Raw genomic sequence first — 16,747 nt, 5'->3', positions numbered from 1 at the left:
CGGCAATGTTTCCCCATCAACTTTCTTGGTTATTTATGCGTACTAGTAAACCCTGGGAGTGTTAGCCAGCGCCACCACTCATAGACATTGGCGGCGGACGTGGAATGTCCTCGTTGACGCAGGCGTCACGAGAAAGTGATCTTTTCGGATGAAGGCAACTGGTCAATAAACTCACATATGCTACCTGAAGGCATCAATGTTGCCGGATTCGAGACCCTCGTTATGTAATAAACGAGAAGAAAGGGAGTTAACCGAGGGGCCCGATATTTATTAGTCATATCATAAGCCAACAAGCACTGACCACAAGGACAACATAGGAGAAATTAGTTGTGCTTAATAAATGGAATGAAGAAACTATAAAAATAATAGAAATTATAGTGGATGAAAAAACAACTCGCCTCAGGCGGGAACCGAACCCACAACCTTCGCATTTTGCCTGCGATGCTCTACAAACTTAGCTACCGCGGCAATGTTTCCCCATCAACTTTCTTGGGTATTTATGCGTACTAGTAAACCCTGGGAGTGTTAGCCAGCGCCACCACTCATAGACATTGGCGGCGGACGTGGAATGTCCTCGTTGACGCAGGCGTCACGAGAAAGTGACCTTTTCGGATGAAGGCAACTGGTCAATAAACTCACATATGCTACCTGAAGGCATCAATGTTGCCGGATTCGAGACCCTCGTTATGTAATAAACGAGAAGAAAGGGAGTTAACCGAGGGGCCCGATATTTATTAGTCATATCATCAGAAGCCAACAAACACTGACACCAAGGAAAACACAGGAGAAATTAGTTGTGCTTAATAAATGAAATGAAGAAACGACAAATACTAGAAATTATAGTGGATGAAAAATCAACTCGCCTCAGGCGGGAACCGAACCCACAACCTTCGCATTTCGCCTGCGATGCTCTACAAACTTAGCTACCGCGGCAATGTTTCCCCATCAACTTTCTTGGTTATTTATGCGTACTAGTAAACCCTGGGATTGCTAGCCAGCGCCACCACTCACAGACATTGGCGGCGGACGTGGAATGTCCTCGTTGATGCAGGCGTCACGAGAAAGTGATCTTTTCGGATGAAGGCAACTGGTCAATAAACTCACATATGCTACCTGAAGGCATCAATGTTGCCGGATTCGAGACCCTCGTTATGTAATAAACCAGAAGAAAGGGGGTTAACCGAGGGGCCCGATATTTATTAGTCATATCATCAGAAGCCAACGAACACTGACACCAAAGAAAACATAGGAGAAATTAGTTGTGCCCAATAAATGGAATGAAGAAACGATAAATTAATAGAAATTAAAGTGGATGAAAAAAGAACTTGCCGCAGGTGGGAGCCGAACCCACAACCTTCGCATTTCGCGTGCGATGCCTAACCTATTGAGCTACCGCGGCGCTGTTTCCCGATCAACTTTCTTGGGTATTTATTTGTACTAGTAAAATCCTGGGATGTGCTAGCCAGCGCCACCACTCATAGACCTTGGCGGCGGACGTGGAATGTCCTCGTTGACGCAGGCGTCACGAGAAAGTGATCTTTTTGGATGAAGGCAACTGGTGAATAAACCCACATATGCTACCTGTAGGCATCAATGTAGCCGGATTCGCGACCCTCGTTATGTAATAAACGAGAAGAAAGGGGGTTAACCGAGGGGCCCGATATTTATTAGTCATATCATCAGAAGCCAACAAACACTGACACCAAGGAAAACACAGGAGAAATTTGTTGTGCTTAATAAATGAAATGAAGAAACGACAAATACTAGAAATAAAAGTGGATGAAAAAAGAACTTGCCGCAGGGGGGAGCCGAACCCACAACCATCGCATTTCGCGTGCGATGCCTAACCTATTGAGCTACCGCGGCGCTGTTTCCCCATCAACTTTCTTGGGTATTTATGTGTACTAGTAAAACCCTGGGAGAGTTAGCCAGCGCCACCACTCATAGACATTGGCGGCGGACGTGGAATGTCCTCGTTGACGCAGGCGTCACGAGAAAGTGATCTTTTCGGATGAAGGCAACTGGTCAATAAACTCACATATGCTACCTGAAGGCATCAATGTTGCCGGATTCGAGACCCTCGTTATGTAATAAACGAGAAGAAAGGGAGTTAACCGAGGGGCCCGATATTTATTAGTCATATCATAAGCCAACAAGCACTGACCACAAGGACAACATAGGAGAAATTAGTTGTGCTTAATAAATGGAATGAAGAAACTATAAAAATAATAGAAATTATAGTGGATGAAAAAACAACTCGCCTCAGGCGGGAACCGAACCCACAACCTTCGCATTTTGCCTGCGATGCTCTACAAACTTAGCTACCGCGGCAATGTTTCCCCATCAACTTTCTTGGGTATTTATGCGTACTAGTAAACCCTGGGAGTGTTAGCCAGCGCCACCACTCATAGACATTGGCGGCGGACGTGGAATGTCCTCGTTGACGCAGGCGTCACGAGAAAGTGACCTTTTCGGATGAAGGCAACTGGTCAATAAACTCACATATGCTACCTGAAGGCATCAATGTTGCCGGATTCGAGACCCTCGTTATGTAATAAACGAGAAGAAAGGGAGTTAACCGAGGGGCCCGATATTTATTAGTCATATCATCAGAAGCCAACAAACACTGACACCAAGGAAAACACAGGAGAAATTAGTTGTGCTTAATAAATGAAATGAAGAAACGACAAATACTAGAAATTATAGTGGATGAAAAATCAACTCGCCTCAGGCGGGAACCGAACCCACAACCTTCGCATTTCGCCTGCGATGCTCTACAAACTTAGCTACCGCGGCAATGTTTCCCCATCAACTTTCTTGGTTATTTATGCGTACTAGTAAACCCTGGGATTGCTAGCCAGCGCCACCACTCACAGACATTGGCGGCGGACGTGGAATGTCCTCGTTGATGCAGGCGTCACGAGAAAGTGATCTTTTCGGATGAAGGCAACTGGTCAATAAACTCACATATGCTACCTGAAGGCATCAATGTGGCCGGATTCGAGACCCTCGTTATGTAATAAACCAGAAGAAAGGGGGTTAACCGAGGGGCCCGATATTTATTAGTCATATCATCAGAAGCCAACGAACACTGACACCAAAGAAAACATAGGAGAAATTAGTTGTGCCCAATAAATGGAATGAAGAAACGATAAATTAATAGAAATTAAAGTGGATGAAAAAAGAACTTGCCGCAGGTGGGAGCCGAACCCACAACCTTCGCATTTCGCGTGCGATGCCTAACCTATTGAGCTACCGCGGCGCTGTTTCCCGATCAACTTTCTTGGGTATTTATTTGTACTAGTAAAATCCTGGGATGTGCTAGCCAGCGCCACCACTCATAGACCTTGGCGGCGGACGTGGAATGTCCTCGTTGACGCAGGCGTCACGAGAAAGTGATCTTTTTGGATGAAGGCAACTGGTGAATAAACCCACATATGCTACCTGTAGGCATCAATGTAGCCGGATTCGCGACCCTCGTTATGTAATAAACGAGAAGAAAGGGGGTTAACCGAGGGGCCCGATATTTATTAGTCATATCATCAGAAGCCAACAAACACTGACACCAAGGAAAACACAGGAGAAATTTGTTGTGCTTAATAAATGAAATGAAGAAACGACAAATACTAGAAATAAAAGTGGATGAAAAAAGAACTTGCCGCAGGGGGGAGCCGAACCCACAACCATCGCATTTCGCGTGCGAGGCCTAACCTATTGAGCTACCGCGGCGCTGTTTCCCCATCAACTTTCTTGGGTATTTATGTGTACTAGTAAAACCCTGGGAGAGTTAGCCAGCGCCACCACTCATAGACCTTGGCGGCGGATGTGGAATGTCCTCGTTGACGCAGGCGTCACGAGAAAGTGATCTTTTTGGATGAAGGCAACTGGGCAATAAACCCACATATGCTACCTGAAGGCATCAATGTTGCCGGATTCGAGACCCTCGTTATGTAATAAACGAGAAGAAAGGGAGTTAACCGCGGGGCCCGAAATTTATTACTCATATCATCAGAAGCCAACAAACACTGACACCAAGGAAAACACAGGAGAAATTAGTTGTGCTTAATAAATGAAATGAAGAAACGACAAATAATAGAAATAAAAGTGGATGAAAAAAGAACTTGCCGCAGGTGGGAGCCGAACCCACAACCTTCGCATTTCGCGTGCGATGCCTAACCTATTGAGCTACCGCGGCGCTGTTTCCCGATCAACTTTCTTGGGTATTTATTTGTACTAGTAAAATCCTGGGATGTGCTAGCCAGCGCCACCACTCATAGACCTTGGCGGCGGACGTGGAATGTCCTCGTTGACGCAGGCGTCACGAGAAAGTGATCTTTTTGGATGAAGGCAACTGGTCAATAAACCCACATATGCTACCTGAAGGCATCAATGTTGCCGGATTCGAGACCCTCGTTATGTAACAAACGAGAAGAAAGGGAGTTAACCGAGGGGCCCGATATTTATTAGTCATATCATCAGAAGCCAATAAGCACTGATCGCAAGGACAACATAGAGGAAATTAGTTGTGCTTAATAAATGGTATGAAGAAACGATGAATTATTAGAAATTATAGTGGATGAAAAAACAACTCGCCTCAGGCGGGAACCGAACCCACAACCTTCGCATTTCGCCTGCGATGCTCTACAAACTTAGCTACCGCGGCGCTGTTTCCCCATCAACTTTCTTGGGTATTTATGTGTACTAGTAAACCCTGGGAGTGTTAGCCAGCGCCACCACTCACAGACATTGGCGGCGGACGTGGAATGTCCTCGTTGACGCAGGCGTCACGAGAAAGTGATCTTTTTGGGGGAAGGAAACTGGTGAATAAACCCACATATGCTACCTGAAGGCATCAATGTTGCCGGATTCGAGACCCTCGTTATGTAATAAACGAGAAGAACGGGGGTTAACCGAGGGGCCCGATATTTATTAGTCATATAATGAGAAGCCAATAAGCACTGATCGCAAGGACAACATAGAGGAAATTAGTTGTGCTTAATAAATGAAATGAAGAAACGACAAATACTAGAAATTATAGTGGATGAAAAATCAACTCGCCTCAGGCGGGAACCGAACCCACAACCTTCGCATTTCGCCTGCGATGCTCTACAAACTTAGCTACCGCGGCAATGTTTCCCCATCAACTTTCTTGGTTATTTATGCGTACTAGTAAACCCTGGGAGTGTTAGCCAGCGCCACCACTCACAGACATTGGCGGCGGACGTGGAATGTCCTCGTTGACGCAGGCGTCACGAGAAAGTGATCTTTTCGGATGAAGGCAACTGGTCAATAAACTCACATATGCTACCTGAAGGCATCAATGTTGCCGGATTCGAGACCCTCGTTATGTAATAAACGAGAAGAAAGGGAGTTAACCGAGGGGCCCGATATTTATTAGTCATATCATAAGCCAACAAGCACTGACCACAAGGACAACATAGGAGAAATTAGTTGTGCTTAATAAATGGAATGAAGAAACTATAAAAATAATAGAAATTATAGTGGATTAAAAAACAACTTGCCGCAGGTGGGAGCCGAACCCACAACCTTCGCATTTCGCGTGCGATGCTCTACCAATTGAGCTACGGCGGCGCTGTTTCCCCATCAACTTTCTTGGGTATTTATGTGTACTAGTAAACCCTGGGATTGCTAGCCAGCGTCACCACTCATAGACCTTGGCGGCGGATGTGGAATGTCCTCGTTGACGCAGGCATCACGAGAAAGTGATCTTTTTGGATGAAGGCAACTGGTCAATAAAGCCACATATGCTACCTGAAGGCATCAATGTTGCCGGATTCGAGACCCTCGTTATGTAATAAACGAGAAGAAAGGGGGTTAACCGAGGGGCCCGATATTTATTAGTCATATCATCAGAAGCCAACGAACACTGGCACCAAAGAAAACATATGAGAAATTAGTTGTGCCCAATAAATGGAATGAAGAAACGATAAATTAATAGAAATTAAAGTGGATGAAAAAAGAACTTGCCGCAGGGGGGAGCCGAACCCACAACCATCGCATTTCGCGTGCGATGCTGAACCTATTGAGCTACCGCGGCGCTGTTTCCCGATCAACTTTCTTGGGTATTTATATGTACTAGTAAACCCTGGGATTGCTAGCCAGCGCCACCACTCACAGACATTGGCGGCGGACGTGGAATGTCCTCGTTGACGCAGGCGTCACGAGAAAGTGATCTTTTTGGGGGAAGGAAACTGGTGAATAAACCCACATATGCTACCTGAAGGCATCAATGTTGCCGGATTCGAGACCCTCGTTATGTAATAAACGAGAAGGAAGGGGGTTAACCGAGGGGCCCGATATTTATTAGTCATATAATGAGAAGCCAATAAGCACTGATCGCAAGGACAACATAGAGGAAATTAGTTGTGCTTAATAAATGGTATGAAGAAACGATGAATTATTAGAAATTATAGTGGATGAAAAAACAACTCGCCTCAGGCGGGAACCGAACCCACAACCTTCGCATTTCGCCTGCGATGCTCTACAAACTTAGCTACCGCGGCAATGTTTCCCCATCAACTTTCTTGGTTATTTATGCGTACTAGTAAACCCTGGGAGTGTTAGCCAGCGCCACCACTCATAGACATTGGCGGCGGACGTGGAATGTCCTCGTTGACGCAGGCGTCACGAGAAAGTGATCTTTTCGCATGAAGGCAACTGGTCAATAAACTCACATATGCTACCTGAAGGCATCAATGTTGCCGGATTCGAGACCCTCGTTATGTAATAAACGAGAAGAAAGGGGGTTAACCGAGGGGCCCGATATTTATTAGGCATATCATCAGAAGCCAACAAACACTGACACCAAGAAAAACATACGAGAAATTAGTTGTGCTCAATTAATGGAATGAAGAAACGATAAATTATTAGGAATTAAAGTAGATGAAGAAAGAACTTGCCACACGTGGGAACCGAACCCACAACCTTCGCATTTCGCGTGCGATGCTCCACCAATTGAGCTACCGAGGCGCTGTTTCCCCATCAACTTTCTTGGGTATTTATGTGTACCAGTAAAACCCTGAGAGTGTTAGCCAGCGCCACTACTCACAGGCATTGGCGGCGGACGTGGAACGTCCTCGTTGACGCAGGCGTCACGAGAAAGTGATGTTTTTGGTGGAATGAAACTGGTCAATAAACCCACATATGCTACCTGAAGGCATCAATGTTACCGGATTCGAGACCCTCGTTATGTAATAAACGAGAAGAAAGGGAGTTAACCGAGGGGCCTGATATTTATTAGTCATATCATCAGAAGCCAACAAGCACTGACACCAAGGACAACATAGGAGAAATTAGTTGTGCTTAATAAATGGAATGAAGAAACTATAAATTAATAGAAATTAAAGCGGATGAAAAAACCAACTTGCCGCAGGTGGGAACCGAGCCCACAACCATCGCATTTCGCGTGCGATGCTCCACCAATTGAGTCACCGTGGCGCTGTTTCCCCATCAACTTTCTTGGGTATTTATGGGTACTAGTAAACCCTAGGAGTGTTAGCCAGCGCCACCACTCACAGACCTTGGCGGCGGACGTGGAACGTCCTCGTTGACGCAGGCGTCACGAGAAAGTGATCTTTTTTTGTGAAGGCAACTGGTCAATAAACCCACATATGCTACCTGAAGGCACCAATGTTGCCGGATTCGAGACCCTCGTTATGTAATAAACGAGAAGAAAGGGAGTTTAACCGAGGGGCCCGATATTTATTAGTCATATCATGATAAGCCAACAAGCACTGACCCCAAGGACAACATAGGAGAAATTAGTTGTGCTTAATAAATGGAATGAAGAAACTATAAATTAATAGAAATTATAGTGGATTAAAAAACAACTTGCCGCAGGTGGGAGCCGAACCCACAACCTTCGCATTTCGCGTGCGATGCTCTACCAAATGAGCTACCGTGGCGCTGTTTCCCCATCAACTTTCTTGGGTATTTATGTGTACTAGTAAAACCCTGGGAGTGTTAGCCAGCGCCACCACTCACAGACCTTGGCGGCGGACGTGGAACGTCCTCGTTGACGCAGGCGTCACGAGAAAGTGATCTTTTTTTGTGAAGGCAACTGGTCAATAAACCCACATATGCTACCTGAAGGCACCAATGTTGCCGGATTCGAGACCCTCGTTATGTAATAAACGAGAAGAAAGGGAGTTTAACCGAGGGGCCCGATATTTATTAGTCATATCATGATAAGCCAACAAGCACTGACCCCAAGGACAACATAGGAGAAATTAGTTGTGCTTAATAAATGGAATGAAGAAACTATAAATTAATAGAAATTATAGTGGATTAAAAAACAACTTGCCGCAGGTGGGAGCCGAACCCACAACCTTCGCATTTCGCGTGCGATGCTCTACCAAATGAGCTACCGTGGCGCTGTTTCCCCATCAACTTTCTTGGGTATTTATGTGTACTAGTAAAACCCTGGGAGTGTTAGCCAGCGCCACCACTCATAGACCTTGGCGGCGGATGTGGAATGTCCTCGTTGACGCAGGCGTCACGAGAACGTGATTTCTTTTGGAGAAGGCAACTGGTCAATAAACCCACATGTGCTTCTTGAAGGCATCAATGTTGCCGGATTCGAGACCCCCGTTATGTAATAAACGAGAAGAAAGGGAGTTAACCGAGGGGCCCGATATTTATTAGTCATATCATCAGAAGCCAACAAACACTGACACCAAGGAAAACACAGGAGAAATTAGTTGTGCTTAATAAATGAAATGAAGAAACGACAAATACTAGAAGTTATAGTGGATGAAAAAACAACTCGCCTCAGGCGGGAACCGAACCCACAACCTTCGCATTTCGCCTGCGATGCTCTACAAACTTAGCTACCGCGGCAATGTTTCCCCATCAACTTTCTTGGGTATTTATGCGTACTAGTAAACCCTGGGAGTGTTAGCCAGCGCCACCACTCATAGACATTGGCGGCGGACGTGGAATGTGCTCGTTGACGCAGGCGTCACGAGAAAGTGATCTTTTTGGGGGAAGGAAACTGGTGAATAAACCCACATATGCTACCTGAAGGCATCAATGTTGCCGGATTCGAGACCCTCGTTATGTAATAAACGAGAAGAAAGGGGGTTAACCGAGGGGCCCGATATTTATTAGTCATATAATGAGAAGCCAATAAGCACTGATCGCAAGGACAACATAGAGGAAATTAGTTGTGCTTAATAAATGGTATGAAGAAACGATGAATTATTAGAAATTATAGTGGATGAAAAAACAACTCGCCTCAGGCGGGAACCGAACCCACAACCTTCGCATTTCGCCTGCGATGCTCTACAAACTTAGCTACCGCGGCAATGTTTCCCCATCAACTTTCTTGGGTATTTATGCGTACTAGTAAACCCTGGGAGTGTTAGCCAGCGCCACCACTCATAGACATTGGCGGCGGACGTGGAATGTCCTCGTTGACGCAGGCGTCACGAGAAAGTGATCTTTTCGGATGAAGGCAACTGGTCAATAAACTCACATATGCTACCTGAAGGCATCAATGTTGCCGGATTCGAGACCCTCGTTATGTAATAAACGAGAAGAAAGGGGGTTAACCGAGGGGCCCGATATTTATTAGGCATATCATCAGAAGCCAAGAAACACTGACACCAAGAAAAACATACGAGAAATTAGTTGTGCTTAATAAATGGAATGAAGAAACTATAAATTAATAGAAATTAAAGCGGATGAAAAAACCAACTTGCCGCAGGTGGGAACCGAGCCCACAACCATCGCATTTCGCGTGCGATGCTCCACCAATTGAGTCACCGTGGCGCTGTTTCCCCAACAACTTTCTTGGGTATTTATGTGTACTAGTAAACCCTGGGAGTGTTAGCCAGCGCCACCACTCACAGACCTTGGCGGCGGACGTGGAACGTCCTCGTTGACGTAGGCGTCACGAGAAAGTGATCTTTTTTTGTGAAGGCAACTGGTCAATAAACCCACAAATGCCACCTGAAGGCACCAATGTTGCCGGATTCGAGACCCTCGTTATGTAATAAACGAGAAGAAAGGGAGTTAACCGAGTGGCCCGATATTTATAAGTCATATCATCAGAAGCCAACAAACACTGACACCAAAGAAAACATAGGAGAAATTAGTTGTGCCCAATAAATGGAATGAAGAAACGATAAATTAATAGAAATTAAAGTGGATGAAAAAAGAACTTGCCGCAGGTGGGAGCCGAACCCACAACCTTCGCATTTCGCGTGCGATACCTAACCTATTGAGCTACCGCGGCGCTGTTTCCCGATCAACTTTCTTGGGTATTTATGTGTACTAGTAAAATCCTGGGATGTGCTAGCCAGCGCCACCACTCACAGACCTTGGCGGCGGACGTGGAATGTCCTCGTTGACGCAGGCGTCACGAGAAAGTGATCTTTTTGGGGGAAGGAAACTGGTGAATAAACCCACATATGCTACCTGAAGGCATCAATGTTGCCGGATTCGAGATACTCGTTATGTAATAAACGAGAAGGAAGGGGGTTAACCGAGGGGCCCGATATTTATTAGTCATATAATGAGAAGCCAATAAGCACTGATCGCAAGGACAACATAGAGGAAATTAGTTGTGCTTAATAAATGGTATGAAGAAACGATGAATTATTAGAAATTATAGTGGATGAAAAAACAACTCGCCTCAGGCGGGAACCGAACCCACAACCTTCGCATTTCGCCTGCGATGCTCTACAAACTTAGCTACCGCGGCAATGTTTCCCCATCAACTTTCTTGGTTATTTATGCGTACTAGTAAACCCTGGGAGTGTTTGCCAGCGCCACCACTCATAGACATTGGCGGCGGACGTGGAATGTCCTCGTTGACGCAGGCGTCACGAGAAAGTGATCTTTTCGCATGAAGGCAACTGGTCAATAAACTCACATATGCTACCTGAAGGCATCAATGTTGCCGGATTCGAGACCCTCGTTATGTAATAAACGAGAAGAAAGGGGGTTAACCGAGGGGCCCGATATTTATTAGTCATATCATCAGAAGCCAACAAGCACTGACACCAAGGACAACATAGGAGAAATTAGTTGTGCTTAATAAATGGAATGAAGAAACTATAAATTAATAGAAATTAAAGCGGATGAAAAAACCAACTTGCCGCAGGTGGGAACCGAGCCCACAACCATCGCATTTCGCGTGCGATGCTCCACCAATTGAGTCACCGTGGCGCTGTTTCCCCATCAACTTTCTTGGGTATTTATGGGTACTAGTAAACCCTAGGAGTGTTAGCCAGCGCCACCACTCACAGACCTTGGCGGCGGACGTGGAACGTCCTCGTTGACGCAGGCGTCACGAGAAAGTGATCTTTTTTTGTGAAGGCAACTGGTCAATAAACCCACATATGCTACCTGAAGGCACCAATGTTGCCGGATTCGAGACCCTCGTTATGTAATAAACGAGAAGAAAGGGAGTTTAACCGAGGGGCCCGATATTTATTAGTCATATCATGATAAGCCAACAAGCACTGACCCCAAGGACAACATAGGAGAAATTAGTTGTGCTTAATAAATGGAATGAAGAAACTATAAATTAATAGAAATTATAGTGGATTAAAAAACAACTTGCCGCAGGTGGGAGCCGAACCCACAACCTTCGCATTTCGCGTGCGATGCTCTACCAAATGAGCTACCGTGGCGCTGTTTCCCCATCAACTTTCTTGGGTATTTATGTGTACTAGTAAAACCCTGGGAGTGTTAGCCAGCGCCACCACTCATAGACCTTGGCGGCGGATGTGGAATGTCCTCGTTGACGCAGGCGTCACGAGAACGTGATTTCTTTTGGAGAAGGCAACTGGTCAATAAACCCACATGTGCTTCTTGAAGGCATCAATGTTGCCGGATTCGAGACCCTCGTTATGTAATAAACGAGAAGAAAGGGAGTTAACCGAGGGGCCCGATATTTATTAGTCATATCATCAGAAGCCAACAAACACTGACACCAAGGAAAACACAGGAGAAATTAGTTGTGCTTAATAAATGAAATGAAGAAACGACAAATACTAGAAGTTATAGTGGATGAAAAAACAACTCGCCTCAGGCGGGAACCGAACCCACAACCTTCGCATTTCGCCTGCGATGCTCTACAAACTTAGCTACCGCGGCAATGTTTCCCCATCAACTTTCTTGGGTATTTATGCGTACTAGTAAACCCTGGGAGTGTTAGCCAGCGCCACCACTCATAGACATTGGCGGCGGACGTGGAATGTGCTCGTTGACGCAGGCGTCACGAGAAAGTGATCTTTTTGGGGGAAGGAAACTGGTGAATAAACCCACATATGCTACCTGAAGGCATCAATGTTGCCGGATTCGAGACCCTCGTTATGTAATAAACGAGAAGAAAGGGGGTTAACCGAGGGGCCCGATATTTATTAGTCATATAATGAGAAGCCAATAAGCACTGATCGCAAGGACAACATAGAGGAAATTAGTTGTGCTTAATAAATGGTATGAAGAAACGATGAATTATTAGAAATTATAGTGGATGAAAAAACAACTCGCCTCAGGCGGGAACCGAACCCACAACCTTCGCATTTCGCCTGCGATGCTCTACAAACTTAGCTACCGCGGCAATGTTTCCCCATCAACTTTCTTGGGTATTTATGCGTACTAGTAAACCCTGGGAGTGTTAGCCAGCGCCACCACTCATAGACATTGGCGGCGGACGTGGAATGTCCTCGTTGACGCAGGCGTCACGAGAAAGTGATCTTTTCGGATGAAGGCAACTGGTCAATAAACTCACATATGCTACCTGAAGGCATCAATGTTGCCGGATTCGAGACCCTCGTTATGTAATAAACGAGAAGAAAGGGGGTTAACCGAGGGGCCCGATATTTATTAGGCATATCATCAGAAGCCAAGAAACACTGACACCAAGAAAAACATACGAGAAATTAGTTGTGCTTAATAAATGGAATGAAGAAACTATAAATTAATAGAAATTAAAGCGGATGAAAAAACCAACTTGCCGCAGGTGGGAACCGAGCCCACAACCATCGCATTTCGCGTGCGATGCTCCACCAATTGAGTCACCGTGGCGCTGTTTCCCCAACAACTTTCTTGGGTATTTATGTGTACTAGTAAACCCTGGGAGTGTTAGCCAGCGCCACCACTCACAGACCTTGGCGGCGGACGTGGAACGTCCTCGTTGACGCAGGCGTCACGAGAAAGTGATCTTTTTTTGTGAAGGCAACTGGTCAATAAACCCACAAATGCCACCTGAAGGCACCAATGTTGCCGGATTCGAGACCCTCGTTATGTAATAAACGAGAAGAAAGGGAGTTAACCGAGTGGCCCGATATTTATAAGTCATATCATCAGAAGCCAACAAACACTGACACCAAAGAAAACATAGGAGAAATTAGTTGTGCCCAATAAATGGAATGAAGAAACGATAAATTAATAGAAATTAAAGTGGATGAAAAAAGAACTTGCCGCAGGTGGGAGCCGAACCCACAACCTTCGCATTTCGCGTGCGATACCTAACCTATTGAGCTACCGCGGCGCTGTTTCCCGATCAACTTTCTTGGGTATTTATGTGTACTAGTAAAATCCTGGGATGTGCTAGCCAGCGCCACCACTCACAGACCTTGGCGGCGGACGTGGAATGTCCTCGTTGACGCAGGCGTCACGAGAAAGTGATCTTTTCGGATGAAGGCAACTGGTCAATAAACTCACATATGCTACCTGAAGGCATCAATGTTGCCGGATTCGAGACCCTCGTTATGTAATAAACCGGAAGAAAGGGGGTTAACCGAGGGGCCCGATATTTATTAGTCATATCATCAGAAGCCAACGAACACTGACACCAAAGAAAACATAGGAGAAATTAGTTGTGCCCAATGAATGGAATGAAGAAACGATAAATTAATAGAAATTAAAGTGGATGAAAAAAGAACTTGCCGCAGGTGGGAGCCGAACCCACAACCTTCGCATTTCGCGTGCGATGCCTAACCTATTGAGCTACCGCGGCGCTGTTTCCCCATCAACTTTCTTGTGTATCTATGTGTACTAGTAAACCCTGGGAGTGTTAGCCAGCGCCACCACTCACAGACATTGGCGGCGGACGTGGAATGTCCTCGTTGACGCAGGCGTCACGAGAAAGTGATCTTTTTGGGGGAAGGAAACTGGTGAATAAACCCACATATGCTACCTGAAGGCATCAATGTTGCCGGATTCGAGACCCTCGTTATGTAATAAACGAGAAGAACGGGGGTTAACCGAGGGGCCCGATATTTATTAGTCATATAATGAGAAGCCAATAAGCACTGATCGCAAGGACAACATAGAGGAAATTAGTTGTGCTTAATAAATGGTATGAAGAAACGATGAATTATTAGAAATTATAGTGGATGAAAAAACAACTCGCCTCAGGCGGGAACCGAACCCACAACCTTCGCATTTCGCCTGCGATGCTCTACAAACTTAGCTACCGCGGCAATGTTTCCCCATCATCTTTCTTGGGTATTTATGTGTACTAGTAAACCCTGGGAGTGTTAAGCCAGCGCCACCACTCACAGACATTGGCGGCGGACGTGGAATGTCCTCGTTGACGCAGGCGTCAAGAGAAAGTGATCTTTTTGGGGGAAGGAAACTGGTGAATAAACCCACATATGCTACCTGAAGGCATCAATGTTGCCGGATTCGAGACCCTCGTTATGTAATAAACGAGAAGAACGGGGGTTAACCGAGGGGCCCGATATTTATTAGTCATATAATGAGAAGCCAATAAGCACTGATCGCAAGGACTACATTGAGGAAATTAGTTGTGCTTAATAAATGGTATGAAGAAACGATGAATTATTAGAAATTATAGTGGATGAAAAAACAACTCGCCTCAGGCGGGAACCGAACCCACAACCTTCGCATTTCGCCTGCGATGCTCTACAAACTTAGCTACCGCGGCAATGTTTCCCCATCAACTTTCTTGGGTATTTATGCGTACTAGTAAACCCTGGGAGTGTTAGCCAGCGCCACCACTCATAGACATTGGCGGCGGACGTGGAATGTCCTCGTTGACGCAGGCGTCACGAGAAAGTGATCTTTACGGATGAAGGCAACTGGTCAATAACCTCACATATGCTACCTGAAGGCATCAATGTTGCCGGATTCGAGACCCTCGCTATGTAATAAACGAGAAGAAAGGGGGTTAACCGAGGGGCCCGATATTCATTAGTCATATCATGAGAAGCCAACAAGCACTGACCCCAAGGACAACATAGGAGAAATTAGTTGTGCTTAATAAATGGAATGAAGAAACTATAAATTATTAGAAATTATAGTGGATTAAAAAACAACTTGCCGCAGGTGGGAGCCGAACCCACAACCTTCGCATTACGCGTGCGATGCTCTACCAAATGAGCTACCGTGGCGCTATTTCCCCATCAACTTTCTTGGGTATTTATGTGTACTAGTAAACCCTGGGATTGTTAGCCAGCGCCACCACTCATAGACCTTGGCGGCGGATGTGGAATGTCCTCGTTGACGCAGGCGTCACGAGAACGTGATTTCTTTTGGAGAAGGCAACTGGTCAATAAACCCACATATGCTACCTGAAGGCATCAATGTTGCCGGATTCGAGACCCTCGCTATGTAATAAACGAGAAGAAAGGGGGTTAACCGAGGGGCCCGATATTCATTAGTCATATCATGAGAAGCCAACAAGCACTGATAGCAAGGACAACATTGTGGAAATTAGTTGTGCCTAATAAATGGCATGAAGAAACGATAAATTATTAGAAATTAAAGCGGATGAAAAAACAACTTGCCGCAGGTGGGAACCGAACCCACAACCTTCGCATTTCGCGTGCGATGCTCTACCAATTGAGCTACCGCGGCGCTGTTTCCCCATCAACTTTCTTGGGTATTTATGTGTACTAGTAAAATCCTGGGAGTGTTAGCCAGCGCCACCACTCAGAGACCTTGGCGGCGGACGTGGAACGTCCTCGTTGACGCAGGCGTCACGAGAAAGTGATCTTTTTTTGTGAAGGCAACTGGTCAATAAACCCACATGTGCTACCTGAAGGCATCAATGTTGCCGGATTCGAGACCCTCGTTATGTAACAAACGAGAAGAAAGGGAGTTAACCGAGGGGCCCGATATTTATTAGTCATATCATCAGAAGCCAATAAGCACTGATCGCAAGGACAACATAGAGGAAATTAGTTGTGCTTAATAAATGGTATGAAGAAACGATGAATTATTAGAAATTATAGTCGATGAAAAAACAACTCGCCTCAGGCGGGAACCGAACCCACAACCTTCGCATTTCGCCTGCGATGCTCTACAAACTTAGCTACCGCGGCAATGTTTCCCCATCAACTTTCTTGGGTATTTATGCGTACTAGTAAACCCTGGGAGTGTTAGCCAGCGCCACCACTCATAGACATTGGCGGCGGACGTGGAATGTCCTCGTTGACGCAGGCGTCACGAGAAAGTGATCTTTTCGGATGAAGGCAACTGGTCAATAAACTCACATATGCTACCTGAAGGCATCAATGTTGCCGGATTCGAGACCCTCGTTATGTAATAAACGAGAAGAAAGGGGGTTAACCGAGGGGCCCGATATTTATTAGTCATATCATCAGAAGCCAACGAACACTGACACCAAAGAAAACATAGGAGAAATTAGTTGTGCCCAATGAATGGAATGAAGAAACGATAAATTAATAGAAATTAAAGTGGATGAAAAAAGAACTTGCCGCCGGTGCGAGCCGAACCCACAACC

At 45.7% G+C, this 16,747-nt stretch overlaps 2 non-coding genes across 2 annotated transcripts; both read right to left on the bottom strand.

Annotated features, from left to right (window-relative positions):
* Positions 1-15,319: 15,319 nt before the first annotated feature.
* Positions 15,320-15,392, bottom strand: TRNAT-CGU (transfer RNA threonine (anticodon CGU)). The gene has a single exon. It is a non-coding gene; the product is annotated as a tRNA-Thr (tRNA).
* Positions 15,393-15,785: 393 nt separating this feature from the next.
* Positions 15,786-15,858, bottom strand: TRNAS-CGA (transfer RNA serine (anticodon CGA)). The gene has a single exon. It is a non-coding gene; the product is annotated as a tRNA-Ser (tRNA).
* Between the last annotated feature and the right edge of the window lie 889 nt (positions 15,859-16,747).

The sequence above is a fragment of the Dermacentor variabilis genome, chromosome 9 (genome assembly GCF_050947875.1).
Source record: "Dermacentor variabilis isolate Ectoservices chromosome 9, ASM5094787v1, whole genome shotgun sequence".
Lineage (NCBI taxonomy): Eukaryota > Metazoa > Arthropoda > Arachnida > Ixodida > Ixodidae > Dermacentor > Dermacentor variabilis.
Note: the sequence above shows the minus strand (reverse complement) of the source record. Positions and strands in the feature narration are given on the sequence as shown.